General features: G+C 44.8%; 1 protein-coding gene across 1 annotated transcript in view; it reads right to left on the reverse strand.

Annotated features, from left to right (window-relative positions):
• The window catches only part of ARHGAP26 (Rho GTPase activating protein 26), a 629,130-nt gene that overhangs the window by 40,118 nt on the left and 572,185 nt on the right, over window positions 1-16,827 (reverse strand). The gene's annotated exons all lie outside the window — the stretch shown is intronic.

Raw genomic sequence — 16,827 nt, forward strand, 5'->3', positions numbered from 1 at the left:
CACGTTGAGGTAGGAGGGCCCTGATTCAGAGCAAGCGCTCTGGTCAGTGCGTCCAGCTCTGAATCAGGCCCTCAGTGTCTACCAGGGGACTGTATACTGCAAGGTTCTTAGGTTATTTCTTTCTTTTCCAAATGTACTGTATTCAATATATAAATATGACTAGGAACATCCCTGATAAAAGGGCCATTAAAGTAATGCCTGTACAAAGTGCCAGGTGACATTTCCAGGTGCAATGACTGAGACAGTTGCCATTTGTAAAGCAAAGGATCAGAGACCTCAACGATTAGTCCTTCAGAGCTGATGGGACCCAGAGAAGAGTAACTTTCCACATTGGAGCATAATTCGCAGGTGGGCGAGTCTTTTCTACCTTATGCAGGCTGCAATAAATGCAGGGCTGGTTCAGGCCTAGATTTCAGCTACAACAGTTACTGCACATAAAGCCCTGTGGTTTTGCTCCTGGCAGGTAGATACAGTGTCAGACTCTAGAGACTCTTCCGTTTTGTTTGGTCATAAATTGGCCATGATTATTTCTTTGGTCACAGAAGGTAAGATCACTATTTTATCTCATCTGTCCTGAGGTCCACATACTGGATGCTTAGCTTATTGAGACCACAGGGGACAGGAAGAGGCTACAGTTTTACACAAGGGCAGTCCCCAGGTTCCAGAGGTGGTTAAAAATGCCCTAGAGAGTACCTTGCTGTAATGGCTAAAAAGCCGCCTGCTTGATGGTCAGGACACCCACTCCGGGACACTTGCTTTCCTTTCGACCCTTCCTTTATTTGAAATCATTGAATGTTCACCTTCAGGTGGACAAATTTAAGATGGAAACCCGAAGAACTGTTGTCAACAGCATAGAAGAGGTGGTGTTTATGGCATTGATAGATATCAAAGATATGTATATATATATGTACCTATTTGGGAGGGACATCAGTTCCTTTTAAGATTTAGTTATTTCTCGTCCAGTTCAGAGCTCTTACATTTGGCATCACCAAAGCACCAGGAGTATTTACAAAGAAGATGATGGCCAGCCACACCCCGCTCTACCCCTTAACCGCCGCAGAACGTCATCCATGCTGCATCTTATGGGGTCTGCGAGAGGTGAATTTTAAATTTTTGACATGAAAGACACTGTTCTTTCTGCCCATTGTCTCAGCGAGCAGGGAATCAGATATAGAAGCTCTATCCTGGCAGTCAGCTTTCCACATTTTCCATGAAGCAAGGATGGACTTTATGTAAATCCTGCTTTTCCCCGGGAAGGTCTGGGGAAGGCTGTTAGATGTAGTAGTTAGAGATCTTAACATTTATGTTCTTAGGACAAAACAGGCTCCAGTTGTTTAGGGGAAGTTCTTGTGATTTCCCGGTGATCCCCCTAAGGTCCTGATACCACCCACGACTAAAAGTTATGATGAAACAATAAGCATTATTTCTAGGTGTAGGGGAGCACGGTGACATGAGGACATACAAAGAAACTACCCATTATTGTAGCAATGATTGACACAAGTGGAGAGCAGGAACCTGATGAAACCCAGGTCATTTTTTTATCATTAGGAAACAAATGAACACATTAAACACACAGGGTGATGTACAGCTTACCAAATGGAGATTTTTGTATCAATATCTTTATACTAGCACATAAAATGCACACAACACATTGGGGAGTTGGGAGCAAAGCAAAAAAAAAAGCAAAAGCAAGTAATTTTGTACAGACCATGCTGCACTGCAAGGGTAGGGATGCAATATATCCCGGAGTTTCAGGGATAAAACCAGATTCCAGTCTTCGTCCTGCAACCCCGATAACTGCCTTTGGGACGCACAAATGTCCCGGTTAGTGAAGGAAGAGCCGATGGATCTCAGAGGTACCAGAGGCAAGTCGGAAGAGAAGGCTGGTATGTGACGTGGAGAACCTGGAGGTGATCCGTATTGGCTGGCCACATGTTGTGACATCAATGGCAGGTGAACGTCTATTTCTTCCCGCCCGCCTCAGCATTTAACAGTCGGATTTTGGCATTGGATCCCCTGTTAATGTGCGCTAAATGTCTGAACATTATCAAATTCTCTGCACAGGTTGTATTTTGCCTTCACGGCAATATATTATGGTGTTTATGTAATAGGGCGTGGGTTAACTATGGAGATTTGATCCCCGAGAATGTGTCCCATTTTTTTATTTTTGAAATATAGCAACACTATGCAAGGGGTGCAATACAGTTATTTTGCATGCATGGTAAATACTGGCTGCTCTTTGCTGGACAACTTTATTTTTACACTGCAATTTAGATTTGAGATAGGCCTCTCCCAAATCTAAATCTCTCTGCACATTTTACATCTGCCCCAGATGAGGTTCAGGATGGTTTTGCCAGGATGGGTACGAGATGCTGGCACTCGGGATCCCGGCAGTCAGAATCCCCACGCCAGCATCCCAACATGGTTAGGATATAGACACTTGTCGGTCAGTATCCTAACACTCCCCCTATTCCTACCCCTAACCCTCCCTCCCTGGAACCTAAACCTAACCTTCCCCCTAGTGCCTAAACCTAACCTTCCCTTCCCCTAAATCTAACACTCCCCCTAGTGCCTAACCATAGTGGACTTGAGCATGAAATTACAATACATTTTGATGTTATGATTTAGTAGTCTGACCATAGGGAGCGCACCATCACATTATAATATCACATTGTACCAAAGTGGCTTAGGAACTTGTTGAATTGCAATTCCATTATCCAGCTGAAAGACACAGGTAGTGATTCAGGACACAAATACCGTTGCGACTGCGATTCCGTACTCAGAAGATTTATGAAAATATTCTAATAGCTATTGCATACAAAAGCTCAAACATCAGAAACATCGGTCGTCATCGAACTTCGGAGTAATCCTATGATGTAGACAGATCAGCTCTCCTAAGAGGCTGCAAACGAATTCACAGAGGCTCAATAGAGTACTCCCTGAAAACAATCCAGACATGCCTACATTTTCCTAACCACCCCCGTTACCTCCCCCAAATGCAGACTACCTGCCAATCACTTTGCAATTTACCACTGACACTAATCCATCACTGCACATGTGCTGTGCAGCTTTGATGCATATGCAGTGTAAAACATGTCCTCACTGAGTCCATCTCTGAATCAGGCCCATAAGGGCCTATTTATTAAGAACAGTAACTCTGAGGTGATACAATATGTAAGATTTTTTTTAATACTAATTATCAGAGTGATAAAAAAAAAACTTTATTGTCGCAATTTAAAATAAATATTGCTTCAGAGTGATAAGGATTATATAATCAAATGCTTGCTTGCCAGGACAGGGCTTCCTAAAATAGGCTGTCCCTACTGGCAGAACCTATGGTGTTGAAAGGTGTCAGCGGTGTGGGATGGAGGTCAGTCACCAGTGCAGAATACTTAACCATGTTTATTGGTTTATTAACCAACAGATAACAGGGGGCATGGAAACATTTAGTTAATGCAGGTATACATATATATATTTTAGGGTACTACACACCTGTACTATACATTCAGTGATGGCAGTAAGCAAAGGTGATGCAGTGGCACATATGGTACATCCACTGTATTGTCCGGTCATCCCAGCATCGCTACTAGCACGCTCAGCGAGACCCACCGGAATCACCAGCTCTATTACTGGTGTTGCGGCCCGGCGGAGGTAGAAGGAGTCGCAGTATATGCGTCTTAATTCAGACGCTCAGTACTGCCAACCCAAACACATAGAAAATAAATTAAAACAAAGTAAAAGCTTAGAACTGCCTGAGCAGTCCCCTGTTACAAAGGTGCGTCTGATTCCTGCCGCACCACACGAACATCTGAAGGCCTGTGGCTGGGGCATATATATATGGAGGAGGACCCAAGGCATCCTGGGAGCTGAAAGCTTTAACTGTTTGGTGCCTGGATCTCTCCAACCACATTACCTCATTGTATCCCCTGTGGACCCTGAAGAAGAAAGACCTAATTTCCTAAACACTTGAAACTGCAAAAGATCGCTCTTCAGTGATACAGTAAACCATAGGCTACAAATGCTGACACCTTCTGAAGACGGGACCAAGCTCTTAAAAGCTAAGCTATTGGAGCTTGGTAAATTGGTTCAAACCACAGTCCCTATTGAAAAAAAAATGGAGACTGAGGACTGCACTGGTACTTTGCCTAACACAGGATATCTCTCAGATGGAGAAAACCAATACAAATGTCCAGTGCTGACACTCATGTGCTCTGTAACTACAAGCTACACCAGCAGTTCCCAAAACTCCACCATTACAGTCCAGGTTTTTAGGATAATCTTGCTTGAGTCCAGATGGTTAAATCAAATTAACTGAGGTACTAATTAAGTCACCTGTGCTCAAGCATGGATATCCTTAAATGTTGACTGTAATGGCGTAGTTTGGGAACCTCTGAGTTATAAAATTGCCTTGGCAGAGAACTGGTCAGTTTCCCAAAAGGAAAAGAAAACACGAGTGCAAATTTGCAAGGTGCTAGTGTGACCACAGAAGATGATATATAACATTCATTCTTTGTTATACAGATTAGTTTCCTAAATCATGTGGAAATTGCCGCTTCCCCATGTTCTCAGAAATGAGGTTAATAAACCAGCCCCTTACTGTACTAAACAAGTTGTGACATTTTTGTTAGAGTGTCACAGAGGCTTGTTATTACTGCCTCCTCATACTTACCTACTTTGCTGGCAGAGAGGGGGTTGTGGGGGCCGGAAAAGTGGGCAGTGTAGGGGGTGTGGTGGCATGATTGCGTCATCAAGGCCCCACCCCCCGCTATATGGTGAAAAAAAAAAGGCATTGTATATTGAGGATGGGGTTACGAAGACGCAATTGGAAGGAGATGCGGGAGACTTACCTACTTTTCCGGGTGGCCGGGAGTGCCACACGATTTTCTGGAGCCTCCCAGCAGTGTAGGCAAGTATGTGCCTACTGCTATCACCTGTGTTCAGTGCTGTTACTGATAAACCATCATAATGTTTAAGGACATCTGTGTAAACTACCATCCATTTTATATTCTGCTGTCACCTACAGCAAACATATAGAATCTACCAATATGTTATGGGTAGAGCCGGCCTTAACCAATCTGATGCCTGGGCAAGATTTTGGCACCGTCGCTGACACAGCACCCCTCTCCCAGCACAGCACCTCTCTCAGCAACACAGATCACAGCAGCAGCCAGCAACACACATAACAATCCTCATCTACAGAGCTGTAACTATACATTTTGGTGCCATTAGCCAGCAAAAGTAATGGCACCCAACCCCCCATATTTTGAATAGTAAAATAGTACCCCCAAATCAAACGACGTTACACAGTAGTGCAACCTTATTCACATTACATCACAGGATAGTGTCTCTTATTCACGTTACATCACACAGGAGTGTACCTTATTCACATTACACCACACAGTAGTACCCCTGTACCTTCTACATGTTAAGCCTCACAGTGGTGTCCCTTAGTCATATTATGTAACACAGTAGTGTCCGTTATTCACATTACACCCCATCGTATTGCTCCTTATTCACATTACACCACACCGTATTGGTCCTTTTTTCGCCTGACACCACACAGTAGTGCCCTTTATACATGTTAAATCACATAGTAGTGCACCTTGTACACATAATGCCACACAGTAGCAGCACCCCTTATTCACATCCCCGCACTCCCAGTACAGAACTCACCTGACCAATAATACTGTGACCACCTTAGCCTGCCTGGACTCTGCAGACATTGCGCTCCTCACTCTATGCACAGCTCTGTGTGTCACCCTGTAAACAGGCTCCGCCTGCTGGATTCAATGGCCCATGGGAGGAGGAGCTGCTGCAGCTGGGCATGCACAGCAGCCCTCCTCCACTGGCCATTTTTGTTACTGCCCGCTGCCTACACTGTCTCTACTCCACTCTACCGCTGCTTCTTACTGTATAAATGGCCACCCAATCTGAGCTAAACTAAGAGCTCCGATCGTGGTTCACAGGGCAGCCAGAGCAGAGCCGCCGGCGCTATCCGCCTGTCCCGGTCCTGCCACTGTCAAGCTGAGTCGGCCCTAAGTTTGGAATGTATGCCCCTAGGCATTCCAAATGCCCTAGGCATTTACCTATGCCTAGAATCTATGCCTGGTTATGGGCCTAGCACCACGTGTGTGAAGAACACATAAGAGTAAATTATTTGGATCAAGGCAAAAAAAATGTACAGTTCAGGGGCCAGCATGAGCTTTGTAAAACGGAGAGGTTTAAAAAATTATGCCACATGGAAGTTTGCAATGGTGATGCAACTAAAGTGGGAAAAGTTGTGGAAGATCACCAATGATCCAGGGGACATTCCAAATCCTGATGAAGTGAATGAAGCCATGGGAACCATTGTCCTAGCTGTGGAGCAGCATGTGTATGCCAAAATTTATGGGAAAGTGTCAGCACATGGCATGTGGATAAACCTGCAGGCAGTTTATGAAGATAAACGTCTGCTGAGAAGGCATACACTGTATTAGTATCATAACTGCGCCCATACTATATTACGTGTTATTTTTAGTGGCACTCCACCAATTCCTTAATTTCTTACAAAGCTCAAATATTTCTACAGCAAAAAGGAGAGAGGGGGGGGGGAGGAGCAGGTGCACACTATAAGCACTAAGAAAACAAATGATCAAAATATCTATAATAGACTAATAATTAACATGGTTTTAAATGTAAGGTTTCTTAGTACATGTTTGGCCAAAGATGTTTGCCCACCTACCACGTCACGGTGAACCTTATACAGGTGGGTCCCTAACATCTCTAATACTAACACACTAATTAATTTATCAAGGACTTACCTATCATAGAGCCCATTAGATGTGTGTACTGCAATGCAAGGACCCATACCAGTTACAATCACCTGGGGCAGGCAGGAAGAGTGCTAGCCCAAAGAAGGGGTCTCACCTTCAGAATGTACCTTAAATACACACACAGGAAACGGGAGGGGCTGGGCTGCACATCCTAATATTAAACATGATGATAGGTGCTACCATGCTGAGACCAGTAGTTCTACAGCAAAAAGGAGAGGGGGGGGGGAGGAGCAGGTGCACACTATAAGCACTAAGAAAACAAATGATCAAAATATCTATAATAGACTAATAATTAACATGGTTTTAAATGTAAGGTTTCTTAGTACATGTTTGGCCAAAGATGTTTGCCCACCTACCACGTCACGGTGAACCTTATACAGGTGGGTCCCTAACATCTCTAATACTAACACACTAATTAATTTATCAAGGACTTACCTATCATAGAGCCCATTAGATGTGTGTACTGCAATGCAAGGACCCATACCAGTTACAATCACCTGGGGCAGGCAGGAAGAGTGCTAGCCCAAAGAAGGGGTCTCACCTTCAGAATGTACCTTAAATACACACACAGGAAACGGGAGGGGCTGGGCTGCACATCCTAATATTAAACATGATGATAGGTGCTACCATGCTGAGACCAGTAGTTCTACAGCAAAAAGGAGAGGGGGGGGGGAGGAGCAGGTGCACACTATAAGCACTAAGAAAACAAATGATCAAAATATCTATAATAGACTAATAATTAACATGGTTTTAAATGTAAGGTTTCTTAGTACATGTTTGGCCAAAGATGTTTGCCCACCTACCACGTCACGGTGAACCTTATACAGGTGGGTCCCTAACATCTCTAATACTAACACACTAATTAATTTATCAAGGCTCAAATATTGCTAAGTATACAATACAGAAAGTCTTACATTTGTATTAAACCTATTAGAAAGCACTATACAATGGCTTAGCTAATTATATACAGTGGGAGACTGTATTCTCTCCTCTTATAGAAGCAATAGTGAAAACACAGCTATGAAGAAATGTAGCCTTGGGTAACCTTACACTTGAATGGCCATATAATCTTTACCACTATTGATGGATTCTTCCCAGACTATGACAGCTGCTGACTGTTTATCCTACGTTAATGTTTTCCATGGGAATGCATGACATACCAGGGCAGAGTGGCAGCATGCTGTTAAATTTCTGTGCTCCATTAACATCTTGCGTGCAGCTGTGAAAATAGAGCTTTTCCAGTTAATTGGGCAGCATAATATTTCCAGACTGTCCAGACAAGAACATCTAATGTCAGTAGTGGGTTCTATGGATCATTTACAGAACCATTAGAGTCATTTATTCAGTTATGCTTAATGAACAGATTTACTCTATTATAGATTTTCAGGTATCATCAATGTCTATAAGTAAATGTAGAGAATTTGTATTTCCTATGATGGTCCTAAGTATATGGATAGGATGTATTCCAATAGGGAGAGCAAGTACTTGTATATATACTGATGCCATCTCTATGTTAAAACTCAAGTTTTGTACTAACAAATTGTACACAAGGTAAAAAATACAAACTAAATGACTGTTGAGGTGAAAACTGCCAATGAGCGAGTACACGTCACCTCGGCAAGTGTACGTCACTAAGTCCACAACATTTCTGCAGGTGCAAGAATGGACAACTTATTAAAACAGTATGCATTAATTGCCAACATTGTGTATGTCCACAGATCACAGAGATTGCATCACTGAAACTAACAGCAATTTGTGTATTCCACAAAACTAACATCCATATTAACCACTTAACTGACAATTTTTTTCTTCAAAATGCCGCTCCAAAATGGTCGGGTTTTTTTTTTTATGATTGAATTAGGTCAAGAACATCTTTTAAAACATTTCCAACACTGTTATAAAAAAAAAATAATAAAAAAAAAAAATGTTGAAACACCGTATACCATAAAAATAGCAATTTTTATGGTATACTGTGGTGAAGGTCATTGATGACTGTACCTTCGATAGCCGATGGGTTCAACCATTAATAGAAACCATCGATGTTGAGTGACAGCATGCCCCCTTTGGTGGGCGGGCCAGGGGCGTGGCTGCCCAGACAGAGGCGTTCCCATGGGAACACCTACCGTCTGGGGCCGGCCCCACTGACATCACAAGTGATGTCCCTTTAATGTAATTCAACCAAGCCCAGCTTACCCTGAGGCCAGTCTAGGATGGGTTTTCCTTATCTTATGCTGTACATTACTCCTCTGCTGCTTAGTGTTATAGTCCTGAGTCAGTATGTGGGTTTTGGACAGCTGCCAGAACCAATCAGAAGACATGGAGAGGTCATTGGAAGAATCAGAATGAAATACCGATGGCTGAACAGCCAGCGGTTCTCATACTGACGCAGAAAGCCCGATCAGCTACAATCCCGACTGGGGCTGATAAGTAACTTACCCCTCCCCTGCCCCCACTAAACCTCCCTTGGTGTTGCCTAACCCTAAAACTCCCGGGTGGTGCCTAACCCTAAACGACCCCCCCCCCCCGCGCCCCCCTGCATATGCTAACCTTTCGCACTTACTTTCGTTCGGGATGCTGGCTGTCGGGATGGTGGCTGTTGGGATTTTGATAGGCTTCAGGATTCCGAAAGCCTATCTTTAGTCCCGTGTCGGGCTTCACTTGACGGGATCTCGGCCGCAGGTAATCGAAATGCATGCCATTGGAACCTCCCCCATCGATTGTAAAACCATTAAACATCGGTACCAAAGCATTGATGTCTTATCATTTGAATCCCATGACTAGTGTAATTCTACATTCAATTTGAGATCCATGTATAAAAAGTTCACATATGATTCAATAGTATAAAAATCTTTCTAATTATTTTATAAACTTAATGTTTAATAAACGTACTTATTAACTAAATATGACATTTTTGATACAATATTGTAACATTTGACCTCATACATACACACACCTCCTGGTGAGCAAAGGCGGGTGTCACTGGAACGGCATTTGAGAAGTATGGGCTGGCCCACAGCTCTGTGGAAACTATGTATGACGTTGACGCGAAACCTGCGCTTGTTGGTTGGTATAGGATAATGGTAGCTGCTGGCACTATGGTCGCCTACAGACAATTATAATATATACAGTTATAGTGCCTGCGCTAGTTTGCATAATTCTATAGGTGCCTAATGTGACAATATGTATATCTAATAATTCTAAGCACACAGGGATAATAGGTGGTTTTAATGGATCCGGTAACTACTACAAATAAATCAATTGGGAAATCACAGTGCTCTCTAATTTGAGGAGTAATGTACGCAGGATATGGTACAGGGAAGTGTATAGGAGTATATAGTCAAATGAACGTAGAAAAAATGGTGGGGATAAAAAAGTGAACAATGTCCTTTAAATATAGGAAAAAAATTTAATAATATATAGTGCAGACGGTATTAATGTCCTGGGGGGCTGCGCTCTGGAGGGGCGGAGTCCCGTGCCCTCCGGTCCAACAACTTCTTGTGGTCGATGTTAGTCCTTGTGTGAAAGGTTCTTTCAGGTACACAGTCTCTCCATTGGAGTGTGCCAAGTTACACACTCTCTATAGGTCCCGTTGATTCACCAGACGTGGAGAGACCACCGGAACCACGATCACAGTTGATCACGTGGTCGCCGGCTATCGGTCGCAGCAGCCGGACGCTCTACCCACCAGAAGGTGGGGAGACTAGGTCCGTACGGAGGCAGTTCGGGTGTGTGACGTGTGCACACTTCCTGGATACTCTGGTTTGCCTTTTGCTTCCTGAACTGAGTGAATTCTCGCTGGATCTCGGGGAACAGCTATTCTTGTTAGGGCTTACTCCGATAAGCATTTCTATGCCAGCGTGTGTTCTAAAGATGGCTTGAATATTGCCCATTGCGCTGCAGCCTTTTGACCTACCTCAGGGACGTCCGCAGCACTACATAGTAAATCAAACACACCAGCAACGTCTCTCCCATAGTGCCAAGCGGGAGTGGACGGCGGACGGCAGCGGGCACAGGAGCAGGGATGCGGGTAAGTATAGTATTGTGTGTCCGTGTGTTTTATGTGTAAGGGGCACTGCATAAGAGGCACTACTACTGGGGGCACTGCATAAGGAGCACTAAAGGGGCACTGCATAAAGGGCACAACTACTGGGGCACTGCATAAAGGACACAACTACTGGGGCACTGCATAAAGGTCACTACTACTGGGGGCACTGCATAAGAGGCACTACTACTGGGGCCACTACTACAGGGGGCATTGCATAAGGGGCACTGCTACTGGGGGTGCTGCATAAGGGGCACTACTACTGGGGACATTGCATAAGGGTTACTGCTACTTGGGGCACTGTTACTGAAGATTTCTTCAAAAAACGACAAAGTAGACGAATAGAGATGCCAGCTGGAGCAAACAAAAAGCCCTATTGTTACTGATGAACAACGAAGGATGGTATATTTTATTTATATACTAAGTGATTGTGTTAGCCATGTCCTCCATGAGTTGACCATGCACCCTCACTGGTGGCTGGACACACCCCCTCAGGGAGATGACCATGCAAGATGAAGCAGTTGCAGAATCACTTCTTCGTGAATCCCTAACACTGCACCCTGTAGGCCCTTCAATCCCTAGGATGTGTGCACCACAATAAATGCTCTAAGGGAGATCAAGACTTGAATCAGCTCTCTGAATGGAAAAGCCACTTGTCTTATACATTACTTGGAGTAACCTAATGCTTGTGTTTTTTGTTAAACAAAAAGAGAAAACTCACTGCTCACCTTTGTCACATGATATAAGCAGGGTATAACTACAGTGGGTGCAGTTGCTATGAGGGACGGATCTGTCTCTGGGCCTCATCTCTCCTGCACCCAAGTCAAGCTGTCAAACACTGCTGGGAGTAAGGGTGGCCATCGACAATTGATAGTTACAAACCATTGATGGTCATGCGCCAATGGAAGTTTGTTTTACCATCTATGGTGGAGAATCAGATGGTTTATCTCCATCTATGGTGGCCATGGGCCCAATGTTTTTTTTTTCCCTTACAGTGCTGATAGGAACATAAGGCAGTGCTGGGCCGCTGATTGACCTCTGAGCCTATCAAGTCAGCAATAGAGCGAGATGGACCATCGGCACCCCGGCACACTGTATGTGTCAGATACACATACAGTGTGCCAGGATGCAGGTGGCCACTTCGCTCTATACTTGACTTGGCATGACAGGCTCATCTGTCAGTTAGCAGCCCTGCACAACCCCCCTGCACTTACACAGTGTGCCTGAATGCCAACTGAGACTCCTCCCCCAGGCTCCATTACTAAGTTAGAAGTTGTTCAACTAATCTGAAAAGGAAACTGCCCAGCCATCTGCTTTGTACATGCGTGAACCATCAATGGTACAGAACCACATGGTTTGTTGCCATCAAGAGTGTGTGCCACCATCAATGATGGGCACTCCGATGGCCATCACACAAGTCAGAGGACACCTAGATGCACAGCCTCTCAACCCTACACGTCTGTAGGGACGCAGTACAAGTGAGTGAAAGATGAGCTGCACAGAGTCCCTGCCCCCTGATGCAGGGACTGAGACAGTGATTAGGAAAAGATTAGTGAGTAGGCACCCGAATCCCTGGGAGGAATCAGGTTGTGTGCTCTCTGTATGTGATGGGATTGCCAGTTTGCTGCTCTGGCTGGACTGCAATGAATCACATGAGTCTCTACTAAGTGGTGGAAATGCATGTACATAACTAGAAGGCTCAGTAAAAATCTGGCAAATAAGGTCCAGATTTGCAGCAGGGGGTATCCAAAAACAACCATTAAACTTCCTGTCAAACAGGGCAACATCAAAGGTAATCTCTACCTTCACTAACAGATCGATTCAGTAAAACCACTGAAAGTAGAGATGAGCAGTTTGGTTTTGCCCGGTTAAGTTCGGATCTTAAAAACGACATCATATTGGCTATCCGGGTCTCATGTGTTTTGGATAGCCAATGAGATAATTCCGAACCAATTCGAACATGGTTTGGCATTATTTGACAAAAATAACCAAGTAAAAACCGACCGAACCACTCATCTCTAATTAAAGTAATAAAATAATGTCTGCTCATTTCATTGCACTCCACAATGCTAAAATATTTTTATACTTCCAACCATAACATTACCAGTATTCACCCAAATCTCCAGGAGTGGCCTGGTATTCATGAGGCATATTTGGTGGCAAGTTAGGGAGGCTTAATAAAATGACATTATTTTTCTTCCATCATTTATTTATATGTTGCCATTTATCTCTCTTCTCAGAAGCAATATGTGTAGAGTCACAGTACAATGTAGCAAAGTGCTAGAAGTATTTATCAATACTTTCTCAAAAGCTCCAATCTTCCATCAAGATGTTTAAATTAGGAATATAGCAGAGCTCCTGATGAATGTTTGGCTTGAAAAATTAAGGCCGAGATGAAATGGAGAACAAGCGGAGTAAAAACGGAGAGAACACCACACAATAATCAAAACATACAACATACGGAACAAACTGAACAGGCAGGCAGAAAGCGCTGAGGTGGGTGTCCAGTGTCTCCTGTGGAATCAGAGAAAAGGATTTACCGGTAGGTACCAAAATCCCATTTTCTCTTTCATCCACTAGGGGACACTGGGGGTTGCTTACGCTGGGGACGTCCCAATGATTTCCCCATGGGCGAGAGCGCTCGGCGGAACCTGTAGAACAAGACGGCCAAAACATAATGCCGAAGCAGCAAACGTGTCAAATCTGTAAAATTTTACAAATGTGTGAACAGAAGACCAACTGGCCGCCCGGCACAATTGTGACGTGGAGGCACCCCTACCAGCCGCCCATGACGCACCCACAGAACATGTGGAATGAGCCAAAATGGACAAAGGAGGTCGATGGTCAGCACTAACATAAGCCCGATGAATAGTCAGCTTAATCCAACGTGCCAACGTCTGCTTAGACGCTGGCCAACCTCTCCGAACAGCATCATAGAGGATAAAAAGTGACTCTGACTTACGGAGAGACTATGTCCTGGCAACATAGATGCGGAGAGCTCTAACCACATCCACGGGAGAAGACTCACCCGAGTCCTCCACCAATGACGGAACCACAATAGACTGGTTGATATGGAAAGCCGACACAACCTTAGAAATGAAGGCGGCTACCATCTGGAGTTCCACCCTATCAGCATGAAACACAAGGTAAGGTGGCTTATAGGACAGAGCACCCAATTCCGAAACTCTACGAGCCAAAGCTAGAGCCAGAAGGATGACCGTCTTCCAAGACAAGTACTTAAGATCAACCCCTTCCAAAGGTTCGAACATGGGCGACTGAAGGAACAGAAGCACTAAGTTCAAGTCCCAAGGAGCTACCGGAGGTAGAAAAGGAGGCTGCACATGCAAGACCACCTGAAGAAACGTCTGCACCTCAGGAATGAGGGCCAATTTGCATTGAAAGAAAATGGAAAGGGCAGAGACCTGAACTTTTAAAGTTCCAAGGCGACGGCCAGAATCCAATCCTGTCTGGAGAAAAAAACAGAAACTGGGAAAACGAAAGGTCCTAGATGGAAGACCCCGACTAGAACACCACGAGATAGAAGAACGCCAGGTACGAGAATGCGCAGCCGATACTGGCTTCCTGGCACGCAGGAATAACAGAGTCTGGGATACCTCTACGTCTTAAGATATCGGTTTCAAGAGCCACCCCATTAAACGCAGCTCTGCTAAGTTGGGGTGGTTGAAAGGACACTGCTGTAGAAGATCCGGCCGCAGAGGAAAGGGCCACGGATTGTCTACCAATAGGAACCGTAGGACACAACCAACTTCTCCGATGCCAGTCTGGAGCTACGAGAATGACAGAGGCCGACTCATGTCTTATTCTATTGAGAAGACTAGGAAGAAGAGGAATCGTAGGGAAAAAAAAGGGGAAACAAAGTCGTAGATCCAAGGAGCTGTCAGAGCTTCAACTGCCTGTGCCTGCGGATCCCGAGTTCTTGACACGTATACTGGGAGCAGATGATTCAATCGTGATGCCATGAGGTCCACCAGAGGACACCCCCATCGACGAATCTGCTTGTTGAACACGTCTGGATGAAGTTTCCATTCCCCGGGATGGATGTCCTGGCGATTTAGGTAATCTGCTTCTCAGTTGTCCACACCCGGGATGAATACCAATTACAGGATTACTGGCTGATTTTTGGCCCACTGGAGAATCTGGTTTACTTTTCGCATGGTCATGCGACTTGAGTCCCTCCCTGTCGATTGATGTAAGCGACGGCTGTCCCATCGTCGGACTGAACTCTTACCGGACGAGACTTTAGAAAAACTGTTGCTTCTATCAGAGCATTGTAAATTGCTCTGAGTTCCAACACATTTATGGGGACCACTGACCCTAAAAGTGATAATTGAGGACTAATGCTCCCCATCCTCGAAGGCTGGCATCCATTGTTACGATGATCCAGTCCCACACTCCAAATCTTCGGCCCGCTAAAAGATTGATGGATTGTGTCCACCAGAGGAGAGTCACTCTGGTAACCAGGTTCAGACGGATCTGTCGATGTAGAAGCAGATGAGATCCTGAGCCTTGTGACAGGAGGTCCAGTTGAAACACTCAGGAGTGGAACCATCCAAACTGTAGTACCTTGAAAGCAGCTACCATTTTTTCCAAGAGACACAAAGTAGGGATACCTTCTTTGGTCTGAGAACCAACTGAACTAACAACCGGATATCCCAGGCTTTGTCTATCGGAAGAAAAACCCCCTGTGATCCCGTATCCAAGATCATGCCCAGAAACAGGAGTTTCTGGGACGGATTGAGATGTGATTTCTTGAAATTGATTATCCAACCGTGTTGGATTAAAGTGTGATATGTCAGTAAGGCATGGTCTGAGAGAAGGGTTACCAATGTAGTCTTGAGTAATAGGTCATCCAAATAAGGGATTATGAGCTGATTCAGAGCCGCTCGTAAGCGGCCGCTCGTTCGCTCCGAGCGATGTTTGTCCAACTGCGCATGCGTACGGATCGTTATACGCATGTGCGAACCAGTCAGTGCGGTCGAAATTCATGTGCTCGCAAAATAGCGAATGCCTGATATTTTGAGTGACAGAAAGAGGCGTATGTGGGTGGTAACAGGGGAAGGTGCTTGAAAACGGGGAGTGGAGATCTGAACGTAGGCGTGCTTAAAGGTCAAAACGGGCGTTTTATGGGTGTGCATAATTAAAACAGCAGCGTCATTGACCACGTCACTGGGTTATTTTATAGCCAGAACTGCTCGCAAAATTGTGGTAGCAAAAACCAACCACAAGAACAGCGAGCAGTTCATACCCTGGTCGATGTACTCGATTAATCTAATAAATAGCGGATATGACGTAGGATGCGAGCGGCCAGGGGGCGTATTTTTTCAAAAAACGACCGCAAGTTTTGTTCGCTCGTTCAGACCTAGAGGCGTGAACAGACCGCAAAGAGCGAACAGTTCATTTGAATAGCCACCCCTATTTTCTGGACGAGCGAGCGCTAATTGCGTCCGGCTCTGAATCAGGCCCTATGTTATGTAACCGAAGGAGAGCAATCATGACTGACATGAGTTTGGTGAAAATGCAGGGAGCCGAGGATAACCCGAACGGCAATGCTCGAAACTGGTAGAGATCCTGCATTATAGCAAACCGCAGGAAGGCTTGATGCAGTTCCCAAATGGGAACATGGAGATAGGCATCCTTGATATCCAGGCATAAAAGGAATTCCCCTGGTTCCAAGCTCGCAATGACAGACTGCAGAGATTCCATTTTCAAACGATACATCTTCAGATATAGGTTTAAAGACTTGAGGCTAAAGATGGAAAGATGGGCCTGACCAAACCCTCTGGTTTGGGTCCTACAAACAGGTTTGAGTATACCCCCATACCTCGTTGATGCTCCGGAACCGGAACTAGCACAGATGATACTATTAAAGACTGGATAGCCTCCTGTAGAACCCTGGCCTTGTCTGCAGGTATTGGCAGACTCTTAGTGAAGAATCGAGGTGGAGAAGGGACT

Source organism: Taudactylus pleione, unplaced genomic scaffold, assembly GCF_031769625.1.
Source record: "Taudactylus pleione unplaced genomic scaffold, aTauple2 ptg000349l, whole genome shotgun sequence".
In the NCBI taxonomy this organism is placed as follows: Eukaryota; Metazoa; Chordata; class Amphibia; order Anura; family Myobatrachidae; genus Taudactylus; species Taudactylus pleione.